General features: G+C 48.5%; 14 non-coding genes across 14 annotated transcripts; all 14 read left to right on the top strand.

The window, feature by feature from the left end:
* Positions 1 to 179: 179 nt before the first annotated feature.
* On the top strand, positions 180 to 252 carry TRNAV-AAC (transfer RNA valine (anticodon AAC)). The gene has a single exon. It is a non-coding gene; the product is annotated as a tRNA-Val (tRNA).
* Positions 253 to 1,588: 1,336 nt separating this feature from the next.
* On the top strand, positions 1,589 to 1,660 carry TRNAP-UGG (transfer RNA proline (anticodon UGG)). Its single transcript has one exon. It is a non-coding gene; the product is annotated as a tRNA-Pro (tRNA).
* Positions 1,661 to 2,104: 444 nt separating this feature from the next.
* Positions 2,105 to 2,177, top strand: TRNAV-UAC (transfer RNA valine (anticodon UAC)). The gene has a single exon. It is a non-coding gene; the product is annotated as a tRNA-Val (tRNA).
* A 1,521-nt stretch (positions 2,178 to 3,698) lies between these two features.
* On the top strand, positions 3,699 to 3,771 carry TRNAV-AAC (transfer RNA valine (anticodon AAC)). Its single transcript has one exon. It is a non-coding gene; the product is annotated as a tRNA-Val (tRNA).
* A 1,336-nt stretch (positions 3,772 to 5,107) lies between these two features.
* Positions 5,108 to 5,179, top strand: TRNAP-UGG (transfer RNA proline (anticodon UGG)). Its single transcript has one exon. It is a non-coding gene; the product is annotated as a tRNA-Pro (tRNA).
* A 444-nt stretch (positions 5,180 to 5,623) lies between these two features.
* Positions 5,624 to 5,696, top strand: TRNAV-UAC (transfer RNA valine (anticodon UAC)). The gene has a single exon. It is a non-coding gene; the product is annotated as a tRNA-Val (tRNA).
* Positions 5,697 to 7,217: 1,521 nt separating this feature from the next.
* On the top strand, positions 7,218 to 7,290 carry TRNAV-AAC (transfer RNA valine (anticodon AAC)). Its single transcript has one exon. It is a non-coding gene; the product is annotated as a tRNA-Val (tRNA).
* A 1,336-nt stretch (positions 7,291 to 8,626) lies between these two features.
* Positions 8,627 to 8,698, top strand: TRNAP-UGG (transfer RNA proline (anticodon UGG)). Its single transcript has one exon. It is a non-coding gene; the product is annotated as a tRNA-Pro (tRNA).
* A 444-nt stretch (positions 8,699 to 9,142) lies between these two features.
* TRNAV-UAC (transfer RNA valine (anticodon UAC)) lies at positions 9,143 to 9,215 on the top strand. Its single transcript has one exon. It is a non-coding gene; the product is annotated as a tRNA-Val (tRNA).
* A 1,521-nt stretch (positions 9,216 to 10,736) lies between these two features.
* TRNAV-AAC (transfer RNA valine (anticodon AAC)) lies at positions 10,737 to 10,809 on the top strand. The gene has a single exon. It is a non-coding gene; the product is annotated as a tRNA-Val (tRNA).
* A 1,336-nt stretch (positions 10,810 to 12,145) lies between these two features.
* TRNAP-UGG (transfer RNA proline (anticodon UGG)) lies at positions 12,146 to 12,217 on the top strand. The gene has a single exon. It is a non-coding gene; the product is annotated as a tRNA-Pro (tRNA).
* Positions 12,218 to 12,661: 444 nt separating this feature from the next.
* TRNAV-UAC (transfer RNA valine (anticodon UAC)) lies at positions 12,662 to 12,734 on the top strand. Its single transcript has one exon. It is a non-coding gene; the product is annotated as a tRNA-Val (tRNA).
* Positions 12,735 to 14,255: 1,521 nt separating this feature from the next.
* On the top strand, positions 14,256 to 14,328 carry TRNAV-AAC (transfer RNA valine (anticodon AAC)). The gene has a single exon. It is a non-coding gene; the product is annotated as a tRNA-Val (tRNA).
* Positions 14,329 to 16,180: 1,852 nt separating this feature from the next.
* Positions 16,181 to 16,253, top strand: TRNAV-UAC (transfer RNA valine (anticodon UAC)). Its single transcript has one exon. It is a non-coding gene; the product is annotated as a tRNA-Val (tRNA).
* Positions 16,254 to 17,371: the final 1,118 nt, after the last annotated feature.

A 17,371-nucleotide genomic window follows, 5' to 3' on the forward strand; every position in this document is an offset into this window, starting at 1 on the left:
ATATTTGTCTCTACCCGCAGCTGTGACTTTTCAGTACATCTGAGTGTACGCTTGCTGGCTGACAACGCTGCAATTTTCACACTTACTCCTCGCTTTGCGAGCAACTGCTGATCAAGTATAGAGGCAATCGGGCAAACATATGAGGGGAATTTTGCTCCTTCAGTCAAGCCCTCATGCTTGTTTCTGTAGTGTAGTGGTTATCACGTTCGCCTAACACGCGAAAGGTCCCCGGTTCGAGACCGGGCAGAAACAATGGGCAGTGTCTGCTTTTGTGTTTGCTCCCTAAAAGCTTAGTCTCACTCAGGGATGGCCTTTAAAAACTTGTGACCTGTGTAAAACTTGTATTACTATTGCAGGCCGGTAAAAAGTTATCTGCATCTTTGCGTAGTCGTGCATGTGCCTGGTTTCTTATTCTGTTTTTTACTTTTTTTTTTCTTGGCCATGTTATATTGTGGGGCCTTTAAACCTGTCACCTTGATAGGAACATTGCAAGCGGCAGCATCGACAAGTGCAGACTGAGGAGTCAGACCTAAACACAGACTCAGCTGTCAGGATGGCCGAGTGGTCTAAGGCGGCAGCCTCAAGAGAGCTTGATCTTCAGTTAAGCTAAGCATCCTGGTTTGCTCATGTAGTTGTGGGTTCATATCGCACTTCTGATAGGTCTATTTTCTGCCCTTAAATCTTCCTCTGCTTGCACAGCCAGCTCCCCACAACACTATCTTTGCAAGCTGCTGTAGCATATGAAAAGAAATCCACCAACCCTCCGGCTGGGCCCTCAATCAGCATTCCATGTATTTCTGGAAGGGGCATCTCAGTCACGCCTTCTGTTAGAGCTGCACCTTATCACTGTAACTACCATGCTGGTTTCTACTTAAGCAGTTGATTCCATCGTTTGAAGTGAGGCTCTCCTGCCACTTTTGGGCAGAGAAGGCACTGCCCCTGCAACAACAACAGGCAGACAAGCTCAACCTGGGTTTCCTGGTTAGGTGGGCGGAGCAGAATGGCAATGGTCCCTCCTTGTGACTTGAAATTAACATGAAGAAGACAGAGAGGCAGCTGGGAGTAGGCAGTACCCATGCACCCCTGAACACTGTCTTGCGATTTTCACCCAATTCTGAAATGAGTCGGGAGGAAAGGAGGTGATTTTCCTATCGAAGGCCATTCTGGGAATTCAGCCACCCCGCGTCTCCCAGGTGAGTGTTTCAGGCCTGTGAGGCACTCATATAAATCTCGCCTGATCGAGCACTGAGCGAGCAATTGTGCTTGAATACAAGAGGCATGCTCCTCTGGCTCAGGCGCAAGAGATGGCAGGCCCTTCAGTGCTTCTGGTCTGGAAGTCTACGGTGCAAGGGCCCAGGTCCTGCGGAGGCGTACAACTACCAGAAAGGGTCTGCTTTTCTCATCAGCGCCACAGTTCAGCTTGCTAGCATAGGGCTTCTTGACTACCTCTTGCCTTGCTAGAGGCAAAAAAAAACCCCTTGGCACAAAACATCAATTGCTATGGCACGCTTAGAAGGAGAGTCTCCAAGTGGCCCTGCTTTTTCACAAAGACACTTCAGAAGATGTTTGAAAGGCTTTTGCAGCAGCAGGCTCGTTGGTCTAGGGGTATGATTCTCGCTTTGGGTGTGAGAGGTCCCGGGTTCAAATCCCGGACGAGCCCGTGCCTTCATAGGTTCGATCTGTTTTTAAACAGGAGTATTTCTGCTTTCCACTCTTGTAAGATGCCATGGTGGAATGCATTGCATGCTTTCTACTGGTGTCGAGGCAGTTCGGCATGATGAAGGAGTGCGGGATTTCTTTCTAACTGCTTTTTTGTGTTGGAGCAGCACTTCTCGTTGGAACATGAAATGCACAGTGCTTCTCCAAAGTAATTGCAGGGCTGGTTTTGAAATCACCTCTTGGAATGAAAGTGATCCCAGTTCCTTTCTTCCAAAGGAAGAGATCCTGTCAGAAAGGCTCAGCTTTGAGCGTCATGAATATTGTCCCTTAGTCCTTGCATTCCAGTCCAAAGCATAGCCACATAAAGAAAGCAGGTGTGTCTGTTTCCAGTGCAGTGGTTCCAGTCCAATGCATAGCCACATGAAGCAAATAAGCAGGCATGTCTGTTTCTGTAGTGTAGTGGTTATCACGTTCGCCTTACACGCGAAAGGTCCCTGGTTCGAGGCCAGGCAGAAACAGCAAGTTGCTGTGCTTTATCACATTATTTGCATTTACCACCTCACCTGACAGGTAAATTGAAATTAAAGAGGCTGTGTCTATCCCTCACCATCGTGAGGTACTACGCTCCAAGGGCATCGGTCTCAACTCACCAAGAGAAGACGATACACCTTACGGCAGTCAGTTGCTCCCTTTTTGACCTTTCCATTGAAGCCTGGGCCTACTGTGGTCAAGCCAGCCAAGGAAGGAAGGTATGAGAGCGAAAATGGCTTTCCTACCTTCACCAAGAACATACACCTTGAGCAAAGAAAGGGCCAGACTTACAAGGCCCTATCGCCACCGGCACATCATCTTTAGTGACGCCCCGGTGGCACTATGTACTGTGCCGTATTTACAAGACGCCGTTCAACCACGTTTTGTGGCTTAACACCACCTTGTAAATACGGCCCCTTCACACGCAGCCCTTTCCCTGGAAGGGGCGTGCAATGGGCGTTGCTCTGGGTGGGCCACTGCAACACCATAGCATTTTGATGCTGCTCCAGTTTTACGAGTTTTTGTAAATCTGTGGCAGCGCCAAAATCCAAGCGCCATACAATGGGTGTCGTTATAGTGGAGAAACGAGCAGAAATGTTTTCATTTCTCCTCATTTTTGCTCTTTCTATGTGTGCTGCACGAACATATCGCCACTGAAGATTTCTGTTGTGCAGGAAGGTGTGCCTTCCTGAACAGAAACAATTTCCCCCTCCACGCAGCCATCCTTGTACCATGGCGCAAGGATGGCTGCGTTGGTGCTCGGCAGCTAATTTAGAGCTGGCGCAGAGGGAAGCACAGGGGTGCGCTGTATTCTACTAAATACGGCGCTTCCCTGCATTTTGAAAATGACTGAGTGCGAGGCTGCCAAATTTGGCAGAGCGTCTCACTCAGTCATCCTCTTGTAATTATGGGCCAAAAGGTCTAAAGGATAGAGGCGTTTTATGTCATGTTCGATGACGACCATGGAAATGACTCTAGTCATATTGCAGAAGAGAGAACCATGTGCATTTTCTTGCCTTGCGATGTATTCGCCCACTCTCTGCCCTCAACCCTAGGAGCAGGGTCTGAGCAGTGGTGCTTCTGTGCCCTCGCTCGTTGGTGTCCGGGTCCAAATCCCCAACACACCCTTTTTAGCAGAAAACACACAAATTTTACTCAAAATACACAAAGCTTGAAGATTCCTCATTCCACTCAAAGCATTGTTGTGCAAAATATTTTTAGCCTCAGGAGAAAAAAAGGATCACCATGCCTTGGCTTCCTTCCTGCTTGCTTTCAGTGTGCTCTGTGTGATGCTTTCACAGGCTCTGGTTTCAGGCATTTAGGCATCAGATATTTGTCTCTACCCGCAGCTGTGACTTTTCAGTACATCTGAGTGTACGCTTGCTGGCTGACAACGCTGCAATTTTCACACTTACTCCTCGCTTTGCGAGCAACTGCTGATCAAGTATAGAGGCAATCGGGCAAACATATGAGGGGAATTTTGCTCCTTCAGTCAAGCCCTCATGCTTGTTTCTGTAGTGTAGTGGTTATCACGTTCGCCTAACACGCGAAAGGTCCCCGGTTCGAGACCGGGCAGAAACAATGGGCAGTGTCTGCTTTTGTGTTTGCTCCCTAAAAGCTTAGTCTCACTCAGGGATGGCCTTTAAAAACTTGTGACCTGTGTAAAACTTGTATTACTATTGCAGGCCGGTAAAAAGTTATCTGCATCTTTGCGTAGTCGTGCATGTGCCTGGTTTCTTATTCTGTTTTTTACTTTTTTTTTTCTTGGCCATGTTATATTGTGGGGCCTTTAAACCTGTCACCTTGATAGGAACATTGCAAGCGGCAGCATCGACAAGTGCAGACTGAGGAGTCAGACCTAAACACAGACTCAGCTGTCAGGATGGCCGAGTGGTCTAAGGCGGCAGCCTCAAGAGAGCTTGATCTTCAGTTAAGCTAAGCATCCTGGTTTGCTCATGTAGTTGTGGGTTCATATCGCACTTCTGATAGGTCTATTTTCTGCCCTTAAATCTTCCTCTGCTTGCACAGCCAGCTCCCCACAACACTATCTTTGCAAGCTGCTGTAGCATATGAAAAGAAATCCACCAACCCTCCGGCTGGGCCCTCAATCAGCATTCCATGTATTTCTGGAAGGGGCATCTCAGTCACGCCTTCTGTTAGAGCTGCACCTTATCACTGTAACTACCATGCTGGTTTCTACTTAAGCAGTTGATTCCATCGTTTGAAGTGAGGCTCTCCTGCCACTTTTGGGCAGAGAAGGCACTGCCCCTGCAACAACAACAGGCAGACAAGCTCAACCTGGGTTTCCTGGTTAGGTGGGCGGAGCAGAATGGCAATGGTCCCTCCTTGTGACTTGAAATTAACATGAAGAAGACAGAGAGGCAGCTGGGAGTAGGCAGTACCCATGCACCCCTGAACACTGTCTTGCGATTTTCACCCAATTCTGAAATGAGTCGGGAGGAAAGGAGGTGATTTTCCTATCGAAGGCCATTCTGGGAATTCAGCCACCCCGCGTCTCCCAGGTGAGTGTTTCAGGCCTGTGAGGCACTCATATAAATCTCGCCTGATCGAGCACTGAGCGAGCAATTGTGCTTGAATACAAGAGGCATGCTCCTCTGGCTCAGGCGCAAGAGATGGCAGGCCCTTCAGTGCTTCTGGTCTGGAAGTCTACGGTGCAAGGGCCCAGGTCCTGCGGAGGCGTACAACTACCAGAAAGGGTCTGCTTTTCTCATCAGCGCCACAGTTCAGCTTGCTAGCATAGGGCTTCTTGACTACCTCTTGCCTTGCTAGAGGCAAAAAAAAAACCCTTGGCACAAAACATCAATTGCTATGGCACGCTTAGAAGGAGAGTCTCCAAGTGGCCCTGCTTTTTCACAAAGACACTTCAGAAGATGTTTGAAAGGCTTTTGCAGCAGCAGGCTCGTTGGTCTAGGGGTATGATTCTCGCTTTGGGTGTGAGAGGTCCCGGGTTCAAATCCCGGACGAGCCCGTGCCTTCATAGGTTCGATCTGTTTTTAAACAGGAGTATTTCTGCTTTCCACTCTTGTAAGATGCCATGGTGGAATGCATTGCATGCTTTCTACTGGTGTCGAGGCAGTTCGGCATGATGAAGGAGTGCGGGATTTCTTTCTAACTGCTTTTTTGTGTTGGAGCAGCACTTCTCGTTGGAACATGAAATGCACAGTGCTTCTCCAAAGTAATTGCAGGGCTGGTTTTGAAATCACCTCTTGGAATGAAAGTGATCCCAGTTCCTTTCTTCCAAAGGAAGAGATCCTGTCAGAAAGGCTCAGCTTTGAGCGTCATGAATATTGTCCCTTAGTCCTTGCATTCCAGTCCAAAGCATAGCCACATAAAGAAAGCAGGTGTGTCTGTTTCCAGTGCAGTGGTTCCAGTCCAATGCATAGCCACATGAAGCAAATAAGCAGGCATGTCTGTTTCTGTAGTGTAGTGGTTATCACGTTCGCCTTACACGCGAAAGGTCCCTGGTTCGAGGCCAGGCAGAAACAGCAAGTTGCTGTGCTTTATCACATTATTTGCATTTACCACCTCACCTGACAGGTAAATTGAAATTAAAGAGGCTGTGTCTATCCCTCACCATCGTGAGGTACTACGCTCCAAGGGCATCGGTCTCAACTCACCAAGAGAAGACGATACACCTTACGGCAGTCAGTTGCTCTCTTTTTGACCTTTCCATTGAAGCCTGGGCCTACTGTGGTCAAGCCAGCCAAGGAAGGAAGGTATGAGAGCGAAAATGGCTTTCCTACCTTCACCAAGAACATACACCTTGAGCAAAGAAAGGGCCAGACTTACAAGGCCCTATCGCCACCGGCACATCATCTTTAGTGACGCCCCGGTGGCACTATGTACTGTGCCGTATTTACAAGACGCCGTTCAACCACGTTTTGTGGCTTAACACCACCTTGTAAATACGGCCCCTTCACACGCAGCCCTTTCCCTGGAAGGGGCGTGCAATGGGCGTTGCTCTGGGTGGGCCACTGCAACACCATAGCATTTTGATGCTGCTCCAGTTTTACGAGTTTTTGTAAATCTGTGGCAGCGCCAAAATCCAAGCGCCATACAATGGGTGTCGTTATAGTGGAGAAACGAGCAGAAATGTTTTCATTTCTCCTCATTTTTGCTCTTTCTATGTGTGCTGCACGAACATATCGCCAATGAAGATTTCTGTTGTGCAGGAAGGTGTGCCTTCCTGAACAAAAACAATTTCCCCCTCCACGCAGCCATCCTTGTACCATGGCGCAAGGATGGCTGCGTTGGTGCTCGGCAGCTAATTTAGAGCTGGCGCAGAGGGAAGCACAGGGGTGCGCTGTATTCTACTAAATACGGCGCTTCCCTGCATTTTGAAAATGACTGAGTGCGAGGCTGCCAAATTTGGCAGAGCGTCTCACTCAGTCATCCTCTTGTAATTATGGGCCAAAAGGTCTAAAGGATAGAGGCGTTTTATGTCATGTTCGATGACGACCATGGAAATGACTCTAGTCATATTGCAGAAGAGAGAACCATGTGCATTTTCTTGCCTTGCGATGTATTCGCCCACTCTCTGCCCTCAACCCTAGGAGCAGGGTCTGAGCAGTGGTGCTTCTGTGCCCTCGCTCGTTGGTGTCCGGGTCCAAATCCCCAACACACCCTTTTTAGCAGAAAACACACAAATTTTACTCAAAATACACAAAGCTTGAAGATTCCTCATTCCACTCAAAGCATTGTTGTGCAAAATATTTTTAGCCTCAGGAGAAAAAAAGGATCACCATGCCTTGGCTTCCTTCCTGCTTGCTTTCAGTGTGCTCTGTGTGATGCTTTCACAGGCTCTGGTTTCAGGCATTTAGGCATCAGATATTTGTCTCTACCCGCAGCTGTGACTTTTCAGTACATCTGAGTGTACGCTTGCTGGCTGACAACGCTGCAATTTTCACACTTACTCCTCGCTTTGCGAGCAACTGCTGATCAAGTATAGAGGCAATCGGGCAAACATATGAGGGGAATTTTGCTCCTTCAGTCAAGCCCTCATGCTTGTTTCTGTAGTGTAGTGGTTATCACGTTCGCCTAACACGCGAAAGGTCCCCGGTTCGAGACCGGGCAGAAACAATGGGCAGTGTCTGCTTTTGTGTTTGCTCCCTAAAAGCTTAGTCTCACTCAGGGATGGCCTTTAAAAACTTGTGACCTGTGTAAAACTTGTATTACTATTGCAGGCCGGTAAAAAGTTATCTGCATCTTTGCGTAGTCGTGCATGTGCCTGGTTTCTTATTCTGTTTTTTACTTTTTTTTTTCTTGGCCATGTTATATTGTGGGGCCTTTAAACCTGTCACCTTGATAGGAACATTGCAAGCGGCAGCATCGACAAGTGCAGACTGAGGAGTCAGACCTAAACACAGACTCAGCTGTCAGGATGGCCGAGTGGTCTAAGGCGGCAGCCTCAAGAGAGCTTGATCTTCAGTTAAGCTAAGCATCCTGGTTTGCTCATGTAGTTGTGGGTTCATATCGCACTTCTGATAGGTCTATTTTCTGCCCTTAAATCTTCCTCTGCTTGCACAGCCAGCTCCCCACAACACTATCTTTGCAAGCTGCTGTAGCATATGAAAAGAAATCCACCAACCCTCCGGCTGGGCCCTCAATCAGCATTCCATGTATTTCTGGAAGGGGCATCTCAGTCACGCCTTCTGTTAGAGCTGCACCTTATCACTGTAACTACCATGCTGGTTTCTACTTAAGCAGTTGATTCCATCGTTTGAAGTGAGGCTCTCCTGCCACTTTTGGGCAGAGAAGGCACTGCCCCTGCAACAACAACAGGCAGACAAGCTCAACCTGGGTTTCCTGGTTAGGTGGGCGGAGCAGAATGGCAATGGTCCCTCCTTGTGACTTGAAATTAACATGAAGAAGACAGAGAGGCAGCTGGGAGTAGGCAGTACCCATGCACCCCTGAACACTGTCTTGCGATTTTCACCCAATTCTGAAATGAGTCGGGAGGAAAGGAGGTGATTTTCCTATCGAAGGCCATTCTGGGAATTCAGCCACCCCGCGTCTCCCAGGTGAGTGTTTCAGGCCTGTGAGGCACTCATATAAATCTCGCCTGATCGAGCACTGAGCGAGCAATTGTGCTTGAATACAAGAGGCATGCTCCTCTGGCTCAGGCGCAAGAGATGGCAGGCCCTTCAGTGCTTCTGGTCTGGAAGTCTACGGTGCAAGGGCCCAGGTCCTGCGGAGGCGTACAACTACCAGAAAGGGTCTGCTTTTCTCATCAGCGCCACAGTTCAGCTTGCTAGCATAGGGCTTCTTGACTACCTCTTGCCTTGCTAGAGGCAAAAAAAAAACCCTTGGCACAAAACATCAATTGCTATGGCACGCTTAGAAGGAGAGTCTCCAAGTGGCCCTGCTTTTTCACAAAGACACTTCAGAAGATGTTTGAAAGGCTTTTGCAGCAGCAGGCTCGTTGGTCTAGGGGTATGATTCTCGCTTTGGGTGTGAGAGGTCCCGGGTTCAAATCCCGGACGAGCCCGTGCCTTCATAGGTTCGATCTGTTTTTAAACAGGAGTATTTCTGCTTTCCACTCTTGTAAGATGCCATGGTGGAATGCATTGCATGCTTTCTACTGGTGTCGAGGCAGTTCGGCATGATGAAGGAGTGCGGGATTTCTTTCTAACTGCTTTTTTGTGTTGGAGCAGCACTTCTCGTTGGAACATGAAATGCACAGTGCTTCTCCAAAGTAATTGCAGGGCTGGTTTTGAAATCACCTCTTGGAATGAAAGTGATCCCAGTTCCTTTCTTCCAAAGGAAGAGATCCTGTCAGAAAGGCTCAGCTTTGAGCGTCATGAATATTGTCCCTTAGTCCTTGCATTCCAGTCCAAAGCATAGCCACATAAAGAAAGCAGGTGTGTCTGTTTCCAGTGCAGTGGTTCCAGTCCAATGCATAGCCACATGAAGCAAATAAGCAGGCATGTCTGTTTCTGTAGTGTAGTGGTTATCACGTTCGCCTTACACGCGAAAGGTCCCTGGTTCGAGGCCAGGCAGAAACAGCAAGTTGCTGTGCTTTATCACATTATTTGCATTTACCACCTCACCTGACAGGTAAATTGAAATTAAAGAGGCTGTGTCTATCCCTCACCATCGTGAGGTACTACGCTCCAAGGGCATCGGTCTCAACTCACCAAGAGAAGACGATACACCTTACGGCAGTCAGTTGCTCCCTTTTTGACCTTTCCATTGAAGCCTGGGCCTACTGTGGTCAAGCCAGCCAAGGAAGGAAGGTATGAGAGCGAAAATGGCTTTCCTACCTTCACCAAGAACATACACCTTGAGCAAAGAAAGGGCCAGACTTACAAGGCCCTATCGCCACCGGCACATCATCTTTAGTGACGCCCCGGTGGCACTATGTACTGTGCCGTATTTACAAGACGCCGTTCAACCACGTTTTGTGGCTTAACACCACCTTGTAAATACGGCCCCTTCACACGCAGCCCTTTCCCTGGAAGGGGCGTGCAATGGGCGTTGCTCTGGGTGGGCCACTGCAACACCATAGCATTTTGATGCTGCTCCAGTTTTACGAGTTTTTGTAAATCTGTGGCAGCGCCAAAATCCAAGCGCCATACAATGGGTGTCGTTATAGTGGAGAAACGAGCAGAAATGTTTTCATTTCTCCTCATTTTTGCTCTTTCTATGTGTGCTGCACGAACATATCGCCACTGAAGATTTCTGTTGTGCAGGAAGGTGTGCCTTCCTGAACAAAAACAATTTCCCCCTCCACGCAGCCATCCTTGTACCATGGCGCAAGGATGGCTGCGTTGGTGCTCGGCAGCTAATTTAGAGCTGGCGCAGAGGGAAGCACAGGGGTGCGCTGTATTCTACTAAATACGGCGCTTCCCTGCATTTTGAAAATGACTGAGTGCGAGGCTGCCAAATTTGGCAGAGCGTCTCACTCAGTCATCCTCTTGTAATTATGGGCCAAAAGGTCTAAAGGATAGAGGCTTTTTATGTCATGTTCGATGACGACCATGGAAATGACTCTAGTCATATTGCAGAAGAGAGAACCATGTGCATTTTCTTGCCTTGCGATGTATTCGCCCACTCTCTGCCCTCAACCCTAGGAGCAGGGTCTGAGCAGTGGTGCTTCTGTGCCCTCGCTCGTTGGTGTCCGGGTCCAAATCCCCAACACACCCTTTTTAGCAGAAAACACACAAATTTTACTCAAAATACACAAAGCTTGAAGATTCCTCATTCCACTCAAAGCATTGTTGTGCAAAATATTTTTAGCCTCAGGAGAAAAAAAGGATCACCATGCCTTGGCTTCCTTCCTGCTTGCTTTCAGTGTGCTCTGTGTGATGCTTTCACAGGCTCTGGTTTCAGGCATTTAGGCATCAGATATTTGTCTCTACCCGCAGCTGTGACTTTTCAGTACATCTGAGTGTACGCTTGCTGGCTGACAACGCTGCAATTTTCACACTTACTCCTCGCTTTGCGAGCAACTGCTGATCAAGTATAGAGGCAATCGGGCAAACATATGAGGGGAATTTTGCTCCTTCAGTCAAGCCCTCATGCTTGTTTCTGTAGTGTAGTGGTTATCACGTTCGCCTAACACGCGAAAGGTCCCCGGTTCGAGACCGGGCAGAAACAATGGGCAGTGTCTGCTTTTGTGTTTGCTCCCTAAAAGCTTAGTCTCACTCAGGGATGGCCTTTACAAATTTGTGACCTGTGTAAAACTTGTATTACTATTGCAGGCCGGTAAAAAGTTATCTGCATCTTTGCGTAGTCGTGCATGTGCCTGGTTTCTTATTCTGTTTTTTACTTTTTTTTTTCTTGGCCATGTTATATTGTGGGGCCTTTAAACCTGTCACCTTGATAGGAACATTGCAAGCGGCAGCATCGACAAGTGCAGACTGAGGAGTCAGACCTAAACACAGACTCAGCTGTCAGGATGGCCGAGTGGTCTAAGGCGGCAGCCTCAAGAGAGCTTGATCTTCAGTTAAGCTAAGCATCCTGGTTTGCTCATGTAGTTGTGGGTTCATATCGCACTTCTGATAGGTCTATTTTCTGCCCTTAAATCTTCCTCTGCTTGCACAGCCAGCTCCCCACAACACTATCTTTGCAAGCTGCTGTAGCATATGAAAAGAAATCCACCAACCCTCCGGCTGGGCCCTCAATCAGCATTCCATGTATTTCTGGAAGGGGCATCTCAGTCACGCCTTCTGTTAGAGCTGCACCTTATCACTGTAACTACCATGCTGGTTTCTACTTAAGCAGTTGATTCCATCGTTTGAAGTGAGGCTCTCCTGCCACTTTTGGGCAGAGAAGGCACTGCCCCTGCAACAACAACAGGCAGACAAGCTCAACCTGGGTTTCCTGGTTAGGTGGGCGGAGCAGAATGGCAATGGTCCCTCCTTGTGACTTGAAATTAACATGAAGAAGACAGAGAGGCAGCTGGGAGTAGGCAGTACCCATGCACCCCTGAACACTGTCTTGCGATTTTCACCCAATTCTGAAATGAGTCGGGAGGAAAGGAGGTGATTTTCCTATCGAAGGCCATTCTGGGAATTCAGCCACCCCGCGTCTCCCAGGTGAGTGTTTCAGGCCTGTGAGGCACTCATATAAATCTCGCCTGATCGAGCACTGAGCGAGCAATTGTGCTTGAATACAAGAGGCATGCTCCTCTGGCTCAGGCGCAAGAGATGGCAGGCCCTTCAGTGCTTCTGGTCTGGAAGTCTACGGTGCAAGGGCCCAGGTCCTGCGGAGGCGTACAACTACCAGAAAGGGTCTGCTTTTCTCATCAGCGCCACAGTTCAGCTTGCTAGCATAGGGCTTCTTGACTACCTCTTGCCTTGCTAGAGGCAAAAAAAAAACCCTTGGCACAAAACATCAATTGCTATGGCACGCTTAGAAGGAGAGTCTCCAAGTGGCCCTGCTTTTTCACAAAGACACTTCAGAAGATGTTTGAAAGGCTTTTGCAGCAGCAGGCTCGTTGGTCTAGGGGTATGATTCTCGCTTTGGGTGTGAGAGGTCCCGGGTTCAAATCCCGGACGAGCCCGTGCCTTCATAGGTTCGACCTGTTTTTAAACAGGAGTATTTCTGCTTTCCACTCTTGTAAGATGCCATGGTGGAATGCATTGCATGCTTTCTACTGGTGTCGAGGCAGTTCGGCATGATGAAGGAGTGCGGGATTTCTTTCTAACTGCTTTTTTGTGTTGGAGCAGCACTTCTCGTTGGAACATGAAATGCACAGTGCTTCTCCAAAGTAATTGCAGGGCTGGTTTTGAAATCACCTCTTGGAATGAAAGTGATCCCAGTTCCTTTCTTCCAAAGGAAGAGATCCTGTCAGAAAGGCTCAGCTTTGAGCGTCATGAATATTGTCCCTTAGTCCTTGCATTCCAGTCCAAAGCATAGCCACATAAAGAAAGCAGGTGTGTCTGTTTCCAGTGCAGTGGTTCCAGTCCAATGCATAGCCACATGAAGCAAATAAGCAGGCATGTCTGTTTCTGTAGTGTAGTGGTTATCACGTACGCCTTACACGCGAAAGGTCCCTGGTTCGAGGCCAGGCAGAAACAGCAAGTTGCTGTGCTTTATCACATTATTTGCATTTACCACCTCACCTGACAGGTAAATTGAAATTAAAGAGGCTGTGTCTATCCCTCACCATCGTGAGGTACTACGCTCCAAGGGCATCGGTCTCAACTCACCAAGAGAAGACGATACACCTTACGGCAGTCAGTTGCTCCCTTTTTGACCTTTCCATTGAAGCCTGGGCCTACTGTGGTCAAGCCAGCCAAGGAAGGAAGGTATGAGAGCGAAAATGGCTTTCCTACCTTCACCAAGAACATACACCTTGAGCAAAGAAAGGGCCAGACTTACAAGGCCCTATCGCCACCGGCACATCATCTTTAGTGACGCCTCGGTGGCACTATGTACTGTGCTGTATTTACAAGACGCCGTTCAAGCACGTTTTGTGGCTTAACACCACCTTGTAAATACGGCCCCTTCACACGCAGCCCTTTCCCTGGAAGGGGCGTGCAATGGGCGTTGCTCTGGGTGGGCCACTGCAACACCATAGCATTTTGATGCTGCTCCAGTTTTACGAGTTTTTGTAAATCTGTGGCAGCGCCAAAATCCAAGCGCCATACAATGGGTGTCGTTATAGTGGAGAAACAAGCAGAAATGTTTTCATTTCTCCTCATTTTTGCTCTTTCTATGTGTGCTGCACGAACATATCGCCACTGAAGATTTCTGTTGTGCAGGAAGGTGTGCCTTCCTGAACAAAAACAATTTCCCCCTCCACGCAGCCATCCTTGTACCATGGCGCAAGGATGGCTGCGTTGGTGCTCGGCAGCTAATTTAGAGCTGGCGCAGAGGGAAGCACAGGGGTGCGCTGTATTCTACTAAATACGGCGCTTCCCTGCATTTTGAAAATGACTGAGTGCGAGGCTGCCAAATTTGGCAGAGCGTCTCACTCAGTCATCCTCTTGTAATTATGGGCCAAAAGGTCTAAAGGATAGAGGCGTTTTATGTCATGTTCGATGACGACCATGGAAATGACTCTAGTCATATTGCAGAAGAGAGAACCATGTGCATTTTCTTGCCTTGCGATGTATTCGCCCACTCTCTGCCCTCAACCCTAGGAGCAGGGTCTGAGCAGTGGTGCTTCTGTGCCCTCGCTCGTTGGTGTCCGGGTCCAAATCCCCAACACACCCTTTTTAGCAGAAAACACACAAATTTTACTCAAAATACACAAAGCTTGAAGATTCCTCATTCCACTCAAAGCATTGTTGTGCAAAATATTTTTAGCCTCAGGAGAAAAAAAGGATCACCATGCCTTGGCTTCCTTCCTGCTTGCTTTCAGTGTGCTCTGTGTGATGCTTTCACAGGCTCTGGTTTCAGGCATTTAGGCATCAGATATTTGTCTCTACCCGCAGCTGTGACTTTTCAGTACATCTGAGTGTACGCTTGCTGGCTGACAACGCTGCAATTTTCACACTTACTCCTCGCTTTGCGAGCAACTGCTGATCAAGTATAGAGGCAATCGGGCAAACATATGAGGGGAATTTTGCTCCTTCAGTCAAGCCCTCATGCTTGTTTCTGTAGTGTAGTGGTTATCACGTTTGCCTAACACGCGAAAGGTCCCCGGTTCGAGACCGGGCAGAAACAATGGGCAGTGTCTGCTTTTGTGTTTGCTCCCTAAAAGCTTAGTCTCACTCAGGGATGGCCTTTAAAAACTTGTGACCTGTGTAAAACTTGTATTACTATTGCAGGCCGGTAAAAAGTTATCTGCATCTTTGCGTAGTCGTGCATGTGCCTGGTTTCTTATTCTGTTTTTTACTTTTTTTTTTCTTGGCCATGTTATATTGTGGGGCCTTTAAACCTGTCACCTTGATAGGAACATTGCAAGCGGCAGCATCGACAAGTGCAGACTGAGGAGTCAGACCTAAACACAGACTCAGCTGTCAGGATGGCCGAGTGGTCTAAGGCGGCAGCCTCAAGAGAGCTTGATCTTCAGTTAAGCTAAGCATCCTGGTTTGCTCATGTAGTTGTGGGTTCATATCGCACTTCTGATAGGTCTATTTTCTGCCCTTAAATCTTCCTCTGCTTGCACAGCCAGCTCCCCACAACACTATCTTTGCAAGCTGCTGTAGCATATGAAAAGAAATCCACCAACCCTCCGGCTGGGCCCTCAATCAGCATTCCATGTATTTCTGGAAGGGGCATCTCAGTCACGCCTTCTGTTAGAGCTGCACCTTATCACTGTAACTACCATGCTGGTTTCTACTTAAGCAGTTGATTCCATCGTTTGAAGTGAGGCTCTCCTGCCACTTTTGGGCAGAGAAGGCACTGCCCCTGCAACAACAACAGGCAGACAAGCTCAACCTGGGTTTCCTGGTTAGGTGGGCGGAGCAGAATGGCAATGGTCCCTCCTTGTGACTTGAAATTAACATGAAGAAGACAGAGAGGCAGCTGGGAGTAGGCAGTACCCATGCACCCCTGAACACTGTCTTGCGATTTTCACCCAATTCTGAAATGAGTCGGGAGGAAAGGAGGTGATTTTCCTATCGAAGGCCATTCTGGGAATTCAGCCACCCCGCGTCTCCCAGGTGAGTGTTTCAGGCCTGTGAGGCACTCATATAAATCTCGCCTGATCGAGCACTGAGCGAGCAATTGTGCTTGAATACAAGAGGCATGCTCCTCTGGCTCAGGCGCAAGAGATGGCAGGCCCTTCAGTGCTTCTGGTCTGGAAGTCTACGGTGCAAGGGCCCAGGTCCTGCGGAGGCGTACAACTACCAGAAAGGGTCTGCTTTTCTCATCAGCGCCACAGTTCAGCTTGCTAGCATAGGGCTTCTTGACTACCTCTTGCCTTGCTAGAGGCAAAAAAAAACCCCTTGGCACAAAACATCAATTGCTATGGCACGCTTAGAAGGAGAGTCTCCAAGTGGCCCTGCTTTTTCACAAAGACACTTCAGAAGATGTTTGAAAGGCTTTTGCAGCAGCAGGCTCGTTGGTCTAGGGGTATGATTCTCGCTTTGGGTGTGAGAGGTCCCGGGTTCAAATCCCAGACGAGCCCGTGCCTTCATAGGTTCGATCTGTTTTTAAACAGGAGTATTTCTGCTTTCCACTCTTGTAAGATGCCATGGTGGAATGCATTGCATGCTTTCTACTGGTGTCGAGGCAGTTCGGCATGATGAAGGAGTGCGGGATTTCTTTCTAACTGCTTTTTTGTGTTGGAGCAGCACTTCTCGTTGGAACATGAAATGCACAGTGCTTCTCCAAAGTAATTGCAGGGCTGGTTTTGAAATCACCTCTTGGAATGAAAGTGATCCCAGTTCCTTTCTTCCAAAGGAAGAGATCCTGTCAGAAAGGCTCAGCTTTGAGCGTCATGAATATTGTCCCTTAGTCCTTGCATTCCAGTCCAAAGCATAGCCACATAAAGAAAGCAGGTGTGTCTGTTTCCAGTGCAGTGGTTCCAGTCCAATGCATAGCCACATGAAGCAAATAAGCAGGCATGTCTGTTTCTGTAGTGTAGTGGTTATCACGTTCGCCTTACACGCGAAAGGTCCCTGGTTCGAGGCCAGGCAGAAACAGCAAGTTGCTGTGCTTTATCACATTATTTGCATTTACCACCTCACCTGACAGGTAAATTGAAATTAAAGAGGCTGTGTCTATCCCTCACCATCGTGAGGTACTACGCTCCAAGGGCATCGGTCTCAACTCACCAAGAGAAGACGATACACCTTACGGCAGTCAGTTGCTCCCTTTTTGACCTTTCCATTGAAGCCTGGGCCTACTGTGGTCAAGCCAGCCAAGGAAGGAAGGTATGAGAGCGAAAATGGCTTTCCTACCTTCACCAAGAACATACACCTTGAGCAAAGAAAGGGCCAGACTTACAAGGCCCTATCGCCACCGGCACATCATCTTTAGTGACGCCCCGGTGGCACTATGTACTGTGCCGTATTTACAAGACGCCGTTCAACCACGTTTTGTGGCTTAACACCACCTTGTAAATACGGCCCCTTCACACGCAGCCCTTTCCCTGGAAGGGGCGTGCAATGGGCGTTGCTCTGGGTGGGCCACTGCAACACCATAGCATTTTGATGCTGCTCCAGTTTTACGAGTTTTTGTAAATCTGTGGCAGCGCCAAAATCCAAGCGCCATACAATGGGTGTCGTTATAGTGGAGAAACGAGCAGAAATGTTTTCATTTCTCCTCATTTTTGCTCTTTCTATGTGTGCTGCACGAACATATCGCCACTGAAGATTTCTGTTGTGCAGGAAGGTGTGCCTTCCTGAACAAAAACAATTTCCCCCTCCACGCAGCCATCCTTGTACCATGGCGCAAGGATGGCTGCGTTGGTGCTCGGCAGCTAATTTAGAGCTGGCGCAGAGGGAAGCACAGGGGTGCGCTGTATTCTACTAAATACGGCGCTTCCCTGCATTTTGAAAATGACTGAGTGCGAGGCTGCCAAATTTGGCAGAGCGTCTCACTCAGTCATCCTCTTGTAATTATGGGCCAAAAGGTCTAAAGGATAGAGGCGTTTTATGTCATGTTCGATGACGACCATGGAAATGACTCTAGTCATATTGCAGAAGAGAGAACCATGTGCATTTTCTTGCCTTGCGATGTATTCGCCCACTCTCTGCCCTCAACCCTAGGAGCAGGGTCTGAGCAGTGGTGCTTCTGTGCCCTCGCTCGTTGGTGTCCG

This window comes from Pleurodeles waltl, chromosome 10, assembly GCF_031143425.1.
Source record: "Pleurodeles waltl isolate 20211129_DDA chromosome 10, aPleWal1.hap1.20221129, whole genome shotgun sequence".
NCBI classification, from domain to species: domain Eukaryota; kingdom Metazoa; phylum Chordata; class Amphibia; order Caudata; family Salamandridae; genus Pleurodeles; species Pleurodeles waltl.